We start from the raw sequence: 18,657 nt of genomic DNA, 5'->3' as shown, positions 1-18,657 counted from the left end.
GCTGTTCTTGTTCTCTCTCTCTCTTTAACAAAATGGCTAATTATACCCCTCCATTTCCATCTTACTGCTCCTAATTAGATTCTTCTTAAACAAACCAGCTCTTCCCTGGTGCCCCTCAAACGCATGAGAGGTGGTTATCATGCACTCCAGTACCACTTGTTATCTTCCCTCATGTCAACCCTTTTGGCTCATTAATATCTCTACTTTTGCTCTTGCCCAAATTCCCAGTCCACTCCTCCACATCTTTCAGTGACAGTGGAAATGTGTTTCCGAGGCAAAGGAGCCTCCTCCTCCACCACCCTATTGCTCCTTCTTATAATTATATGTATGCAGTTTCTCAGACGTGCATAGGATGTCCTGAACATTGGATGGTGCCAATTTCAAGCATCAAGTTGGAGGCCAAGAGAGAGGGTTACAGGGTCTCTACCTCAAATAATGGAATCCATATAATCCATAAATTAATATCCGTAGCATTCTACCTGCATTAACGCTGAATATCTCTGCACTTCTCAAATCCTAAATGATCCATTGGCATACTTTTTTTGCGTGCTAATTTTAGCTAATAGCTATCTAGCTGGAAGAAATGAATTACCTTCAAGGTGTATGTTATGCCTCTCACACATTGCCGACACGGTGGGCTGTTTAAGTCCAGCGTAACATGCAGTCACACTGTTTTTATTCTTCTTGCACATCATGCCGTGTTCCCTGTGAAGATGCATTGACTTAGTTTCATTTTCACATTTTACCAGTGTGTGTACAGCCTTGCATTTAAATAGTCTCATTTCCTTTTGATGCAGTGACATCTTCTCAGGAGAGGCACCATCTGACTGTCCTGAAAATTTAGCGATGTCACAAGTCATAATGGAAAATCGAAAGCGTTGCATTCTTGGGAGAGCTTGTTGGCTGGGCGTGCTGCTGTGTGCTGCTTCGCGAAAAATTGGGGGGGGGCCTTTCTGAATGATCAGTTTCTAATGCATTAAATGCACAGTTTTTGTTCTGAGTCCACCCAGGTTGCACTTCATTTTCAAAAAGATCGCTTTCCCCCAGAGTAACATGTGCGGTATTTTTGTGCTTGGAGGAACAACACAGAGCTGTCTTTTGGTTACAAGTTTCATTGCTATAGTGATGGGCATGAGGAATGCAGTGATGGAGTGTCATGGGATCCTATTGAAAACATGCCCTCCAACATTTCTCTGATGAAAATAAGGATGTCCTATTTAATAATAATAATAATAATAATAATAATAATAATAATAATAATAATAAACCCCACCCATCTGACTGGGTTGTTCCAGCCCTCTGGATGGCTTCCAACATATATAAAAACATAATGAAACATTAAACATTAAAAAACTTCCCCATATAGGGGTGCCTCCAGCTGTCTTCTAAAGGCTGTATAGTTACTTACCTTTTTGGCCCAAGGGTTGCATAACTCCACACCCTCCAACATTTCTCTGATGAAAATAGGGACATCCTAAGGAAAAGTGGGACATTCCAGGTTCAAATCAGAAACCAGGATGGCTTCTGTAAATCCAGGCTTGTCAGACACAGCTCCCTCATTCTTGTGGCTCTTGTTTTGTGCTTTTTGATCTTGCCACCAGTTTGTATGTTCTCCTCTGATACTCCATTTCTCGGACAGCAAGAATAACAACACCAATAAATTCAAAACCTGAATCTTGGGAACAGAATGTGTTATATTATAACAAACTGAAGTAGGTAAACCTTCCTTTTGTGTACCTTGATAGCAAAGCCTGGTACAGTCAATTTGGATTATTTGGTTACAGAATACTTAAAAGACTTATTTATGGGTTCACGACAGATTACTAAGGCACACCAAACTGCTTGTAGTCAACGCATGCTGGTTGTGGAGGGGGAGCAGGGAGACAATATTCACTTAGCAGCCTTCTGTGCAATGTTTGGCATTGATTAAAATTGCCCAGTGTGGCAAGGGGAATCAAAGGAGAAACACGCAAGGTAAAACAGACCTTGGGATGCAGTCGACAGAGAAAGCCTGAGTTTTACTCTGCTGGGTCCCAGAAAATGCCCAGATTTCAACAAAGGATTGCCTCCAGCTTCCTTGTATATGTATGTGGGATACATAGCTCTTGCAGTGCCCTACAGCATCTATAATGCCATGGAAACAGCAAGCACTTCCAAAACAGTAAATGTCAGCCCTCTAACAGCAAGCCATGAAGATTTAGGAGCTTTCACAAAGAAATTATAGTTCCCTGCCATCCTGTCTGCATTTTTTCAAAGTGAGCTATATCAAAATATGGATGTGAGACTGGTGCACCCCCCCAAAAAATGCTGGGCTAGTTCCATGGCTTTCAAATCATATCTCTGTAAACCTAGGAGCGTTGTGTTATTGTGTTCTTAAAGCAGTCTGCACTATTTGAATTAAAAACATTGGGGTTTTTTGTGGGGCTCTAGGAACCTGCTGTCTCCTCTGGAAGGCATGCCCAATAGTTAATATCTTCTGGGCAGCTATAACCGGCCTGACATCTGTGGGTATAGGTTTATATATAATTATAATTATAATTATTATTATTATTATTATTATTATTATTATTATTATTATTAATGCTGCTATTATGGTAACACTGTACACACGGGTCCATCTTTATGCCTTCTCTCATTTTCCAAGGGTGACAAGTCTTCTGTTGTGCTGAAACCACATGTTGGTTGCCACATGGCCCGTAGTAACACAAGTGTGCTATTTTTTTGTATGTTGTTTTCATTTATATATGCATTTTTGCAGACTTTAGTATGTGGATTTTTCTGCATATTATTTGCCTGATAAACTGCAGTGGAAGATTTAGAGAAGTGTGAATCTTGAAGAATGGCTGCATTTTAGTTTATGCATTGTTTCAGAAAGTACGAATTACATAGGTTTGCCTTAAAATGAAAACTGTGTAGAATTGCTCCCTTATACCTAGTGAGAAGTAAATGTGTTTCATGTGTTCAGCCAGTGCATGCCTTTTTGCTTAGTTTTTCAAAATCAATTTATGTGCTTTTTGGAGCATGAGTGAATTTTTAAGCGCCTTAACTCTTTTCTTAAAGTGAAACCTTTTGATCCTAGATATATTGATAGATATCCCTTGAACTGCTTTCTAATCCACTGCTAAACTTGTTCCTCTCTCCATTTATTCATATTTGGCTGCTTGCAAGTATCTTGGTTTATTTGTATTGCCTTGCATGTTCCATACATACTGCGTGGCTTCCATGGCTAAGTCAGTGTTGGAAAAGGTGAGTGTTTAATGCTGCTTTTAACAAGATCTGATAGCTTAAGTCCCTGGTGGAATTATTTGACAAGCCCTGCGTGGGCACGTTTTATTATCATTATTAATTGTTGCTGTGTGAGTCAGGATTGAAGAGTGGTAAGACAAACTCACCTGCCTGCCTTCATTCTCTTTGCTTTCAATCCTGCGCCTTTGATTAGCCTTCCTTTCAGCCATGTGCATTTTTGTCTTATATTAAAGGTTACAAAAAGCTAATTACTGTGCAGAGAAGGTTACTGGTACATTTTCTAAAATATAACTTGTGTGTCTGACCTTGCATGTACTTGTATCGTTCTCTGTTATTTTTCATGTCAGGATGGCAAACAGGAATGATAATAGGGAAAGCAGATGCCACCTAGATTGGCTGTTGTAAGTGATGTGGGAGACGTGAATAAAGATAGGGCACAGGCACTCTTTCTTAATTTCCCATCTGCATCTTTCTTCTACAAAGGGCCTCGTGTATGATTAATATTACTGCATTGCTTTTGGAATGATAAACCAGGAAAATATATATCTACAAACCAGAGGTAGCGCACCTGGTACACTCCACATGCTGTAGACTACAAATCCCGCAGTTCTTTCTTATGCTGGCTGGGGCCAATGGAAGACAAATTCCACACCTGGCAGGCATCACCTGAGCAGCTGCTCATGCATAGCTACAGCTCAATGTTAAAGCATCTTACCTGTATGCAGCAGGTCCCAGGTACAATCCCTGCCATCTCTAGGTAGGGCTGGGAATGTCCCCTGTCTGAAAACTAGAAAAGTGCTGCCAGTCAGTGCAAAGGCAAAAAGGTAAAGGACCCCTCGATGGTTAAGTCCAGCCAAAGGCGACTATGGGGTGCAGTGCTCATCTTGCTATCTGGCTGAGGGAGCCGGCGTTTGTCCACAGACAGCTTTCTGTGTCAAGTGGCCAGCATGACTAAACCACTTCTGACACAACGGAACACCGTGACGGAAACCAGAGCGCATGGCAATGCCGTTCACCTTCCCGCTGCAGTGGTACCTATTTATCTACTTGCACTGGCGTGCTTTCGAACTGCTAGGTTGGCAGGAGCTGGGACAGAGCAATGGGAGCTCACCCCATTGCGGGGATTTGAATTGTCAACGGCAAGCCCAAGAGGCTCAGTGGTTTTGACCACAGCGCCACCTGCATCAGTGTAGATAAAACCGAGCTAGATGAACCCATTGTGTGACTCAGTATGGTATGTGTGTGTTCTTCTTCCCATTTCACATTTCCTTGATGCTTGACAGCCTCCTTAGCTGGCTGTACTTCTGAGTTGTGGGGGGCAGGGAACCCATGGAACGAGTTACCTCAGGATGGTTTGAAATGAAGTGTGGAAAGCCAAGGAGGGTAGCTACTCAGCACCCAAGATCAGCAGTCATTGGTTTTGCTTTTAAGGGTAATACTTCATTTTACCATTCAATAAAACGCTTCTCTATTTGTTTATTTAAAACTAACACACACACACACACACACACACACAGAGAGAGAGAGAGAGAGAGAGAGAGAGAGAGAGAGAGATCTGAGCACCTGGAAAGGCTGCAGAGTGCAGACCGTTAGAGATATACAGTGGTAACTCGGGTTAAGTACTTAATTTGTTCCAGAGGTCCGTTCTTAACCTGAAACTGTTCTTAACCTGAAGCACCACTTTAGCTAATGGGGCCTCCTGCTGCTGCCGCGCCACTGGAGCCCGATTTCTGTTCTTATGCTGAAGCAAATTTCTTAACCTGAAGCAGTATTTCTGGGTTAGCAGAGTCTGTAACCTGAAGCGTATGTAACCTGAAGCGTATGTAACCCAAGGTATCACTGTAGAATCATAGAGATGGAAGGGATCCTGAGGATCATCTAGTCCAACCCCCTGCAATGCAGGAATAAGCAGCTGTCCCGTACGAGGATCGAACCTGCGACCTTGGTGCTACCAACACCACACTCTAACCAACTGAGCTATCCAGCAGTAGAATAATAGAAAGGGCACTTTCAAACAACCCTTGGCAACTGTAAAAGTAAATTTACAATAAAGCATGCCCTACTGATTTTTTTCTATCCCCTTTGATGATTTTCAATGCAATTTATTTCTGCATTAATTGATGCAGAATGGTTAAAGAAAAGTAGAAATGGTTAAATGAAACTGGGATCTTGACGGATAAATGACCTGCCTGATCAAGTATAAGACAGTCCCTTGTGCTCACAAGAAAATGGTTTAACTTAATGATGAGCGGCAGTACTATGATGTCACTGGTACTAATCCCCACAAGGTGTGTAAGCCGATACATGTACTAACAATGATGCTATACTGTAATGCCATGTTCAGCATTTTCTATGCTGCTCAGGTGCGCATCCCTCAAGAGCATTTATGTTTTCCAGGAGTGCAGGGCCATAAGGTCTGGACCTGGAAATCCTACTGCTTCACAAGTGCTAACTTTGAGGGCTGGGACTGCTCTCGTTTCTTGCTCTCCTCTAATCTTGCAGGCCCTTGGATAATGAGACGATGCTGGTGCAAGTCAAAAGAGAATGTTGCCCTTGGTCTTTACCAGCTCATTAAGGACAAATAGGCTTTTAGCTAATGAAAATCTAGCATTTGTATTAAAGGCTTCATAATGATATATAGTCAGAGGTGCTATACTATCCTGGGTAATTGGGAATTTTATTTGTCTTTTTCTTCTGGGGGAGCATCGTAGACAATATTGGAGTTGTTCTAAACTAAAATAATTAATTGGGCTATAAAATGTAAGTACCCAGAGCTTTTGGGGATAGAGAAGTAGCTACTGCGTGAACATTAATGCTTCTCTTAGTGCTGACCTGAGATATGACCAGGGCATTATGAATTGGCCAAATACACATTAAATAATGCATATGAAAAGAAGCACTTCACTGGGGGGGGGGAGGGGAATGAAGTTATTTTCTCTTGTTAAGGAGAAGAAGGCAAAGGGCATGCTATTTCCATGGGACAACTCTGGAATTGACACAGTCATAATGGATTTCACTCATACGATGTGATCCACCAGGATTGCAGGAGCCCTGTTACAAATGAACGGCAGAGTCCACTCCATTCACACAAGATAATCTTTGTAGCTTTAGCAGTTGGAGAAGTGGAGAAAATCACTGGAGGACATTTCATTGACTATAGCAGGGTCAGGCCATGAACTGTCTTAAGGAAAGTCCTCCAGATGTTCATAGAATCATAGAGTTGGAAGAGACCACAAGGGCCATCAAGTCCAACCCCCTGCCAAGCAGGAAACACCATCAGAGCACTCCTGACATATGGTTGTCAAGCCTCTGCTTAAGACCTCCAAAGAAGGAGACTCCACCACGCTCCTTGGCAGCAAATTCCACTGTCGAACAGCTCTTACTGTCAGGAAGTTCTTCCTAATGTTTAGGTGGAATCTTCTTTCTTGTAGTTTGGAACCATTGCTCCGTGTCTGCTTCTCTGGAGCAGCAGAAAACAACCTTTCTCCCTCCTCTATGTGACATCCTTTTATATATTTGAACATGGCTATCATATCACCCCTTAACCTCCTCTTCTCCAGGCTAAACATGCCCAGCTCCCTTAGCCGTTCCTCATAAGGCATCGTTTCCAGGCCTTTGACCATTTTGGTTGCCCTCCTCTGGACACGTTCCAGTTTGTCAGTGTCCTTCTTGAACTGTTGTGTGCAACAGACCCATCTTTGGTGTGGAAGAGGCATGAACAGTGAAAATGGTTGGCTGTGAAAACGCTTGCAAGGTACTGAATTTCTGCTTTCACAAAATGGTAAAAATGGAAATAACAATTCTTCCATTTTATTATTATTTTTAAATGCTTTTAGAAGCCACACTGTCATAAAATAAATAAATAAATAAAAAGGCTGAATACAGCATATAAAATAAAAACCAACAAAGGCTTCCATAAAAGACACAATAAATTCTGACCAGATTAGAAGGGAAATTAATGTTGCAAAGGCCTGTCCAAACAAGAAAATCTTAAGATTCATCTGAATGGATCTGGTGAGGAAATTTAAGTCTTTTTTGGCTGAGTTTGGCTGAGTTTTGGCTGAGGTACTCTTTTCTTAACACCAAGGGTATGTTAGTATGATTCATCATAGTACCACTCTCCTATGTAGCAGAAAAGCTATAGCTTAGTTACTACTAACAGTTAAGGTGATGCTCAGTCGTATAAGGAGTCTTGAAAGAAATTAGCAACAGAGGTTATACTAGAGATGTTTTAAGCACCATAAAAAGCCACATATGAGGTCTTGGAAGCTTGGAATATGTTGTTTGCTTTGGAGCTCACAATTATGCAAAATCCTTTTCTCACCATTAGTGTGACATTCACAATCTGCCAGCACAAACCTCTAGTAGATTAAGCGAAATGGGTTTCTAAATTGTATGTTATTGACTTTTCAATTATGCAGGCAATGGTGGGAAAGCTACCGGAGGAGATATAGATTATAGGATCTCTGTCCCAAGGAAGATCTGCAAACAAAGAGAAGCAGAGCAGCCTGGGATCAGTCTGATGAATATTGATGGTGTGTTGACGAGTTGCAAGGTGATGTATAGATAAATAAGCAATGTCCATGTGCCAAGGAACTGTTTGGTAGAGAGACAACAGTGGTATTAAAGAAGAAATCATCCTTGATGGCCATGGGAAGAGGGGGAAAAATCTTTATGGTTATGGTATTTAGCTTCTGAATGAACACATTGAAATCATCATGTAGTACAATTACTGGAACTTAATTCGTTTCTTTGTTGTGTCATTCTTCACATGGGCAAGCCTATTTTCCTTTTGTAATTACATTTGCTCGAAAACAGACACCCGAGTATAAGCTGACACTGGGATGACAAATGGACACAAATGGACCAAAGCAAACAAAGTATAGATTTGTTAACCCTTCATTCTCCCCTCTGTCCACTAGCAGTACCTTGGAAAGGGCCAGGCAGGAGGATAGTGCTTTCATTCTGGCCGGTTGTTTGCTAAACCAACTCTATTATTGCACTCCAGAGAATGCCAAGCTGAATTCCAATTAAATCAGTGGGACATTGTAACCAATGGGTCACAATCAATTATTGCATATTTATACCTTGAACACACTACCCTGAGCAGTGAGATATCTCCCTTGGAGAGACTGTTCTCACTGTGTCCCTTATCTTATACAAGAACCAGTCTCATACAGACTTGCTCCAAAAGTTTATTATGAGAATGAAAGCTTATATTGACTAATTATTCCAATAGTTAATGCAGAACAGCATATGGGCATTGGTAGGAATCATGGGCACCTTTAACTTAATACATTCATACCTTAAGATATGAAAGAATTTAGTCTGAGAGAGGAAATAAAGTGGGTGAACATAGCATTACAATATGATATCTCTATAAAATAGAGAATGTAATAGAATAATCATTTCTTACTTGTACCCCAGCTACTCTGGGTAGCTTCTAAGAGAATATTATAAAGTCCCAGTTCCCTATAGAACAGTCTATGGTTGGACAGATGGATTTAGATCTGGACGCCAAAAGCGGGCTTGAGGTTTCTATACCTGAAAACAGTAAGCTCTCTCCTTCTAAATCAGATCTTACGAACCCCAATACCCAGTGTCCTTGAGAGTGGTGGAGTTAAGGACTATGAGAAGTCATTGGAACCAAATATGCTTCTGAACCCATGGAAAAATTTGATCTTAAATAGGATCTTGAATTTCACAGGAGTGTATGTGAAAGGGAGGGGCTTCATGATGTGGAAGGGGAAAATAAAAGAGGGTCTTTGGAAATAAGAGTTTGCAACTTTACTTCCAGATGTGTTCCAGGGCCGTCATCTTGCATGCATTGCTAATTTTCATGTGCTTCGGAGTAAAGATACAGTGGTACCTTGGGTTACAGACGCTTCAGGTTACATATGCTTCAGGTTACAGACTCCGCTAACCCAGAAATAGTACCTCGGGTTAAGAACTTTGCTTTAGGATGAGAACAGAAATCGCGCAGCGGCAGTGCAGTGGGAGCGGGAGGCCCCATTAGCTAAAGTGGTACCTCAGGTTAAAAACAGTTTCAGGTTAAGAATGGACCTCTGGAACGAATTAAGTTCTTAATCTGAGGTACCAGTGTACACTAAAATTCAATGCTAGCAATTAGCTGGCATAAAAGTGATTTTTTCTAAAAAAATGTTTAGGGGTACTCTCACTTTCCTACTCATATTGAAATACTGCCCCTCAATGAGGTCAAACTTAGATTCACAAAATGTTTAGGGGTATGTGTACCCCTGCATCCCCCCCCGAAAAAAGCACTGGGTATAAACATTTTAAAAAGAACTAGCACATTGACAAAAATTCCTCCCACCAATACAAGATCATACTAACCAGTCCTACTCTGGATCATGTGGCATCCAGCATTTTCCTATCTTCAGACAAGCCAATGGACAAGTTGGCTGACAAACTAGAAAGAAGCACTTGCCATAAAAAAGGTGGGAGGGGGAGAGAGAAAATCCAAAGTATGTTCCTGGGGAGAATGGTTTGCCCATGCTACCTGAGCTGCAGAATTAAAATGGAAAATATAATTAAGCGTTTAGACACAATAGGCATTGCATTTATGGGCAATTGCTAACCCAGCATACCTTCGGTTGTGTAATAAGGCCAGGTGGGTTTTATAGCCCACAGAGTACAGTAATCACTTTCAAATGAGCTGCCTGGAGAGTATTATTGCATGATGTGAAAAAGAAATTATGGATCAAAATAATAAAACAGTCAGATGTGAACACTAACTAGGGTCATATTATGGCCATGGATGAATATGAACAATGCAAGTTAATCAGATGGCATTGATAGAGGATAAACGAAGAGGGCATGGGATTAGGACATGTGTATAAGCTTTATTTCTAATTCAGACTCAGATTCCTCAAGCTGATTTGACCTCTTTATACTCAGCGTTCAGTCAATGGTGATGACCAACTGTCTCACAACACTCAAAGGTATTTTGTAGAGCATTAGAAAAAGTTAAAATCCCCAAGTAGGGATATTGAAGCAAGTATGCACAGCTAGCTGCCCCAACCTGGGTCCTACTTGCTTATTCCCTAGCCCTCTGACTCTAGTTATAGGTAGGTAGCTGTGTTGGTCTGCCGTAGTCGAAACAAAATAAAAAAATCCCTCCAGTAGCACCTCAGAGACCAACTAAGTTTGTTATTGGTATGAGCTTTCGTGTGCATGCACACTTCTTCAGATACACTGAAACAGAAGTCACCAGATCCAATGTCTCTATTCAGAGCAATTGCAACTTGTTACCAAACTTAAAACCATGGAGAGACCTGGTCTGAATAGAGACATTGGATTCTTATCTCATTATACATGTTAAAGCTATTTTTAGCCATCTCACCCCTTGCTTTTTCCTGTAAGACCAATTGCAGTCGTTAACAGTCGTCAACAGGTTTACCACACCTATCAGCCAATCACCCATTTTCACCACCCTTCTGAGTAATACCCCTCCCCACCCTATCACTATATATAAGGGTCTGGTGACTTCTGTTTCAGTGTACAGTGGTACCTCAGGTTACATACGCTTCAGGTTACAGACTCTGCTAACCCAGAAATAGTGCTTCAGGTTAAGAACTTTGCTTCAGGATGAGAACAGAAATTGTGCTCTGGTGGTGCGGCAGCAGCAGCAGCGGGAGGCCCCATTAGCTAAAGTGGTGCTTCAGGATAAGACCAGTTTCAGGTTAAGTACGGACCTCCGGAATGAATTAAGTACTTAACCCGAGGTACCACTGTATCTGAAGAAGTGTGCATGAACACGAAAGCTCATACCAATAACAAACTTAGTTGGTCTTTTAGGTGCTACTGGAAGGATTTTTTTAAATTTTTGTTTCCTCTGACTATAGATATCCTGCTCCCGTCCTCCAAGAGGAGGGGAGCTTCCCACTGGGTCAAAGAGACAGTATAATATGCCCGCCTTCTTTCAGGCTGTGTAAGGCACACCTAAGATGTAGGGGGTATGATCCACAGTGGCAGGGGAATGGGGGCGACACCACAGTTGCCACTGTGCTGTAAGTGGGCTGGTTCACATGATATGGTAAGTCAAACTATGTATGCTGTATAGTAACTTGGATCCTCGATGGTCCTTTTTACTGTCACATTGCCCTAAGCCAAGGTCTGACTATGAGTTGTATCCAATGCTCAGAGTAGACCCATTGGAGTTAATAAACATAACTAATTTAGCATTATTAATTTCAATAGATCTTGTCTGAGTAGAGCTTAGCTGGATAGCTGTGATTCATGCATTGGACTAGCTGACTCTTCCAGCTCTACAGTTCTATGATTCTAACCCTTAGTGTATTGTCCGAACCAGAGCCTCATGGCAAAGCAATGACCACAAGCTGTAGCCCAGATGTCTTCTTTGAATTTAAGCCACCTTCTTCTCATCTCTGCAACCCCTCCTTAGCTACTGTTGAAAAATCAGAGCGTGCTTTGCTAAACTAGTTTTGTAGACATCTCAAGGGATGTTTGGAACCAAGCACTTTACACTTTCATCCAGGCTTGCAAATAACTGTCCAGGGTTGTTGGAAGTGTAGAAATTGCTCCCCAGGTCAATGAGTTCTTGCTTAGACCCTCTGCGGGTCTCCAACAGGAATTTAGCCCATAAAAACAATAATACCAGGTTGAGTCAGACTCTGGCAGACATGCACGGTTTACTGAGTCAGCACTTTTCCTGCCAGAAACCTCTATCTTTTGTTCTGCAAGCAGCATTTTGTTAATCTTTTCATCCAGTTATTTGCAATAGCATCATAACATTGTAAAAGTTTAGCTGGACTCCCACTGGCAGGAGAAGAGAGGAGATTTGATCTGATCCTCCTCTCCTCCTACAGGCAGCAGTGCTGCCTTCCATGTTCTGCTGGAGGTTACCCCAATCCTCTAGAGCAGGTTTTTCAGGGGACACTGGAGACTGCAGGGAGACAGGGGGAAGCACTTGTTCGGAACTGACCATTCGGCAAGCACTGACTCTCATATCTAGGCACAAGATCTAGTCAGTGGGAGAAGACAGGACATGTCTGAAATGGAATAACTGAGAGCATCCCTAGGTATGAAAGAAGCATGATATTTTCTTAAGCAAACATACCATAACTTGTCTTTTTACATATAACCCACAAAGTTACAACGAAGGCCAACTGTGCCCTATGCATTTTAGTCTACAAATTCATGTCCAGCATTTATTTTTTTGGTATGCACGTTACACTTTAAAGAACTCACCATTCCTTTCTAAAAGGCAAGGGCTATACTGTTTGATACAGCATACTGTTTTTACAGTGATTCCATCCCACATCACACTGAGGTGGGGGTGGGACCTGGTGGTCCAAGCGCAACTCGGTCCCACTCGGAAGCGAAACCAATTTGTTGTTATTCCCAAAAGGAAAGCTTCTTGGTTTTTAGGAATTGTTCTTTTAAACATTTCTTAACTTGGTTATAGACCATCTCCCAGAATTCTTTTATTATTCTACAAGACCACCATGAGTGATAAAATGTACCAATTGTTTCTTTACATTTCCAGCATGGTTCACTTTTAGTTCTAAACATTTTAGCTAGTTTACTTGGCATCAAGGACCACCTGTGGATCATTTTTAAATGGTTCTCTTTTAACGCATAACTAGCAGTGAATTTTAAATTTATTTTCCACAAATGTTCCCACAGGTTCAGATCAATATTATGACCCACATCTTGTGCCCATTTGATCATAGATGATTTCCTGAGTTCTTCTTTAGTTTCCCAATCCTATATATTTTAGATAAATTTTAACTCCATATCTTAATATTCCTTTTTTGAATTATGATGGTTTTTCTGCAAATCTCAATTTCTTATCTACCTGAAATTTTGATTTGATTTGATGATAGTTTAGCCATGTTCTTTAATCTCTTCACCCCGCCCCCCAATTTCTGGTTCTCCTTCTGAGAAGTCTAACAAATCATGATAGGTACCCAAGTTATAACTCATTTTACTATTTTTCCTTGTCTCAGCTTCTATTGGGGATAACCACCATGATGTTTTATTTTCTAATAAAATTTTGTATTTTCCCACACTCTAATTAAGTTTTTTCTAATAACATGGTTGGCGAAGCTTTTACATATTCCCACTTTGCTATACCAAATATAGGCATGCCAGCCGTGTTTGGCATCATGACCCTCCAAATCAAGCAACTGTGTGTTTTCTAGCAAATCCAGTCTTTTATCCAACACAGGCAGGCAGCTTCAAACTACAGTACAATTCCAAATCTGGGAGGGCAAAACCTCCTCTGTCTTATATCAACAAGAATCCTATGTTTTATCTTAGGTTTCTATCCCCTCCAGATAAACTTAGACAGGTCTTTTCTCCAATCTTTTAGGCATTGTGTATCATTAAGGATTGGGATTGTTTGGACTAAAAATAGCATTTTTGGGAGAATATTCACTTTTATCACTGAGATTCTCCCCATTAATAATAATTGCATTCTGCCCCATCCTGACAAGACAGAAGTACTGTTTTGGGGGGACAGGATGTTGGCAGGTGTGGAGGACTCCCTGGTCCTGAACGGGGTAACTGTGCCCCTGAAGGATCAGGTATGCAGCCTGGGAGTCATTCGAGACTCACAGCTGTCCATGGAGGCACAGGTCAATTCTGTGTCCAGGGCAGCTGTTTATCAGCTCCATCTCGTATGCAGGCTGAGACCCTACCTGCCTGCAGACTGTCTTGCCAGAGAGGTGCACGCTCTGGTTATCTCTCACTTGGTCTACTGCAATGCGCTCTATGTGGGGCTACCTTTGAAAGTGACCTGGAAACTACAACTAATTCAGAATGCGGCAGCTAGACTGGTGACTGGGAGCAGCCATCAAGACTACATAACACCGGTCTTGAAAGACCTACACTGGCTCCCAGTACGTTTCTGAGCACAATTCAAAGTGTTGGTGCTGACCTTTAAAGCCCTAAATGGCCTTGGTCCAGTATACCTGAAAGAATGTCTCCACCCCCATCGTTCTGCCTGGACACTGAGGTCCAGTGCTGAGGGCCTTCTGGCGGTTCCGGTCTGCTGTGAAGGAAATGGCAGCGCACTCCGTGTCATTTGATTAAAAGACAACATGGTCCAGGCTGCCAGGGTTTTGGGGGTGAGTGCAAGGGCTAGGCACCCCCAAAAAAACTCCCCATGGGAGAGTGGGGACTCCAGCTAGATGGGCGGGGTATAAATAATAAATTATTATTATATTATTATTATTATTATATATCTAAATCTCTTTATCCCCCCCCCCACATTTTCACATAGTTATCTTTGTAGATGTTGTGGTTGTTTGTTGATACCCACACTCCTAAATCACCATTTCCTCTATTTTCCAGCCAGTAAAGTCCCCTAATTTCATTTTAACTTGGTTATCTATGTTTTTAACTAACATTTTGGTTTTATCTTTATTTATTTTAAAACCTGCCAATTTTCCAAATTCATTTATTTCCTTTAATAATTCTAGTATACCTTCTAAAGGTTGTTCCATGGTTAAGACAATACTATCTGCAAAAGCTTTTGTTTTATAATGTTGTTTGACCACTTTGAGGGTATGCTATAGCATACGAGCTATTGATATGGTCAAGCACCATGTTTCAAGTACCATCCAAAATGATCATGTAGTATCGACAAGAGGCGATGCTCTGTGCTATGACAGTGAAAGTAAATCCACGCTTTCAGTGATGTAGTTGAAGGTTCAAAATCAGCACCGCAGACACATACTTACCTTTCCCCACTGAATCTGAACAAGACATGCCCCGTGTTTCATTTTGCCTACTGCATAGCCTCATAGTTTCCTCCTGTAAGCCCCAACTGCCTTAATCTGTTCCATAATTTATAAGACAGCTGACCTTAGCATCAGCCAAGCTATTGAGCAAACACTGGAGAGTATTAAACTCCGTTTAGCCAGTGTTCTTGCAGAAGCCCTTGGAGTACATGAATACTGTTCAACACTCAAGTGGCTATCTGGGGACTGTTGCACTTGTCTTGCTAAAAACCATCCCATTGTCTTGCAAGGCTGACAGATTCATTCGTTACAGTTCCAAAAAAAGAGAAAGAGAGAAAGGGAGGGAGGGAGGGAGAGAGATTGACCAATTGCCTCCTTTTCCACATCTACGGTTAAAGAGATAATGCAGATGTACCTAGCCCCTGTTTAAGTACTCTGTTACTAAGGAAACAAACTTGTCAAGCATGAGCCATGTGGGAATAATGGTGATTTATTTAGAAAAGGGAAGGTTTGTCATTTTGAGCTCACTACTACAAAATTGCTTTTTGATTACCTTCAAGCTTATTGCATTGTCTTGTCACAATAAACTATGGAAACAAGTGGAAAGGTTAATAATTGTGGGATCTGTCCTTGTCAATTTCTTCTGAGGAAGGTCACCCAGCAGGCTCATGCCCCTGGTAGAACATGCTGGGAAAATACAAAAGGTCCCAAATAGGAAGCTAGAACATCATCACTATTATTGCTATTGTCTGTGAAATGACATGACCCATCAACAATGTGGGGAGGGGGGCTTACACCTGGATTTTCCAGATTCCTTCCATATGTCTTCTCCCCACCCCCTCCACACACAGTGGCATGAAATGGAATATTATTTAACAGAATTCTGGGCCAAAATGACAGGGCACTGTCCATCTCTCTCAATAAAGCATTTCTGTTGTTTGTAAAAATATACACATTTGAACATAATGCTAAACCATGGCTTAGCATTTTGTGGTTTACCTGCAGCAAGCCTTGGGCTTCCATGCTCCTTCCTTCACAAGGCATTGGAAGCTTCTGCTTCTGCCTTACATTAGCCTCAGTTCAGTGTTATATCTAAACCCTAAACTGTGGTTAGTTTTGCCTATGTTTTCTTGAAGCAAGTCAGCTTCATAACCCATGGTTTGCAGTTAGTTGGTTTAAAAACACTATAGTTAAGTTTATCAAGGTGCAAACTTTACAACAAGCTGTGATTAATCTAAAACATAAGCGAACATGTTGTGCCAGAGGAGGAGGGGAGAAATAGTGAAGCCTGTGACTTACGGGAGCTCATCCTTGTAATGTTAAATTATGGTTTATGGCTTTAAAGGTTAATAACATCAGCACCTTAGATTGGGCCTGGAAACAGGTAGGTAGGTAATGTAACAGTTGTGGCTTCTCCCAAAGAACCTCATGAACTATAATTAGTTAAGGATGCTGTGAGTTGTTAGGATACTGCTATTCCCCTCATAGAGCTACAGCTCACAGAGTTCCATCGGAAGAAAAGGGATTGATAGTTAAGCCATTTTGAGGGGAATAGGTCTCTTAAAAACTCTCAGCACCCTTGACAAACCACAGTTGCCAGATTCCTTGGGGTGAGCCTATGTCTGTTTAAAGTGATACGATACTGCTTTAAATGTAGGGCCAGCTCATCCCATTTTGCTACTTGAGGCAAAACGGGAAGTACTGCCCTGCCCTGCCTTGCCTTGCCACTGCCACCCTGCACTTTGCTGCCTGCCCCGCTGCCTGTGCTACCAGCAGAGAAATGACACAGTCATCGGTACTGATTTCTCTTGAGATCTCTCACACACTCCATGAGACCTTGTGAGATTTTGGTGAGATTTCACTTGAAGTCAGTGCTTGTGCCAGTGCCACTCCTCCACCAATGGCAGAGGTGGCACCCATGGGGGCATCGCCTCAGAGGCTTTCAGTGCCCGAGGCAGCTGCTTCAGCTTGCCTCATGGGTGGGCCGGGTCTGCTTAAATTTATAGTGCAGATGCGGCCATAGTTCTGCAGGTTTCACTATAGTGCACTGACTTGCCAGCAAAAACTTGGAGTGTAAAGATCTGTAGCAGGTAGACTTTTTGCTGGCTTTTTTTAAACAAACATTTGATAAATAAACAACTTGGATATATTCACCTTCTACCCAGGGGGCCAGGGAAATCAATGAACAAATTTAAGATTGACATAATTTAGTTGTATTTGAAAATCATTTTTATTTTAATCATTTTTGTGAGGCATTTCCCAAAATTATGGGATTTCTTTTATGTGACTTACGTAGGAGTGCGTGAGAAACATTTCCCCTACTGTGCACCTTGAGTCTGCGCTGCTCTGTTCATTTGGTCTGTCAGCGTCTAAGGCATGTTTTCTGGTTATTCTTCAAAATGGTCATGTGGAGTCAGATTATATTTTTAAAAGGTTCCCTGCGGTCCCAGCATGCTTAGCTCCACTGAAAACCTTTGCATGGCTAGTACACTGAAAACTGCTGACTTTGGGAGAAAAAATGACTCCTAACGGTCTACCAGGCAATGGTAGTTAATTTACATCCTGCTTCTCAGAAGAAAATGCATTTTTTAAAATGTTTAGATTGTTCTTGTACATTTTCCTTGAGAATTCTTGCACATTGACTTTAAAAAAATCACTTTTTTTTTTAGCTTGGTTGTTCACAAAATGGCTACCTCATACTTGGTAATGGTTAATTGGTCTTTGTCCTGCAGAAAGCAAAGACTATTGGGTATTGCATCACTGTCTCATAGCAAAGGTTATAAAAAGGGCTTCCTTCAGACTACAAACTGATAAGTCAAAAATAATTTGGTAGACAACCTCTTTTCATATTTGTGGGATTTACATTAGTGTCATGGTGTTAATATTGTTCTCAGTGTGTGTGTGTGTGTGTGTGTGTGTGTGTGTGTGTGTGTGTAATATCTGCCCAGCTGTTTTATGTAACAAGAAGACCAGTCTCTTAACCTAGATATTTGTCCACATTAAAGCATATTCTGTCATCGACTGTCAAACATCCTGTGAATATATTTTTAAAAGGCTTAAATGAATCTCAGGAGAAAAGGAAGCCCTAAAGCTAGACTTGATAATCCAGAGGATTCTTCCAACCATCTGCTGCCTAGCCTTGAAGGACACTATCAGGCTAATGGCTTCTCCCTTCCCAACCAACATCATATTTATGGCAACTGTGATGTGTTAACTATTTTTAAACTTAGAAGTTCTGCTTTTACCTTAAGCAGTCATTAAAAAAATTGCATTCACTTGGCTGTCGTGACTTTGTGTCTGTGTGCTTATCTCAGAGTTCCCTGTATTTCATTTTGGAAGCAAGAAATCAGCCAAATATATGTGGCTAGAAGGATTCATCCTGAGCACAATATGTCTGAAATCTGCAAAGCCAGAATAATCTTTGGTAAGACAAGCATCTTAAATTTATGTCTAAATTCATATGCAATCATATGAAACTGTTTTACATAGATAATTGGTTACTCTCATTGTAATTCAGGGGTCACGGTGATAGCTTCTGTGGGTGCCAGTGTGCCCAGTGGCAGGGGCAGATTTTGGTCTTTCAAATTTCAGCAGCATCCTATGTAAGCCCAAAGTTTGGCACCCCCCACCCTCCACTCTGCTCAATTCACGATGGCATAGTTGTGATACCATGCAGCCCCCT

At 41.5% G+C, this 18,657-nt stretch overlaps 1 long non-coding RNA gene across 1 annotated transcript; it reads right to left on the bottom strand.

The window, feature by feature from the left end:
- Positions 1 to 1,405: 1,405 nt before the first annotated feature.
- On the bottom strand, positions 1,406 to 18,395 carry LOC309344683. Its single transcript, XR_014157848.1, has 3 exons — positions 18,252 to 18,395; positions 3,393 to 3,467; positions 1,406 to 1,669 (listed from the first exon to the last, which is right to left on the bottom strand). It is a non-coding gene; the product is annotated as an uncharacterized lncRNA (long non-coding RNA).
- Positions 18,396 to 18,657: the final 262 nt, after the last annotated feature.

The sequence above is a fragment of the Podarcis erhardii genome (assembly GCF_964252035.2).
Source record: "Podarcis erhardii genome assembly, chromosome: 6".
Lineage (NCBI taxonomy): Eukaryota > Metazoa > Chordata > Lepidosauria > Squamata > Lacertidae > Podarcis > Podarcis erhardii.
This window is presented reverse-complemented; position numbering and strand designations above follow the sequence as displayed.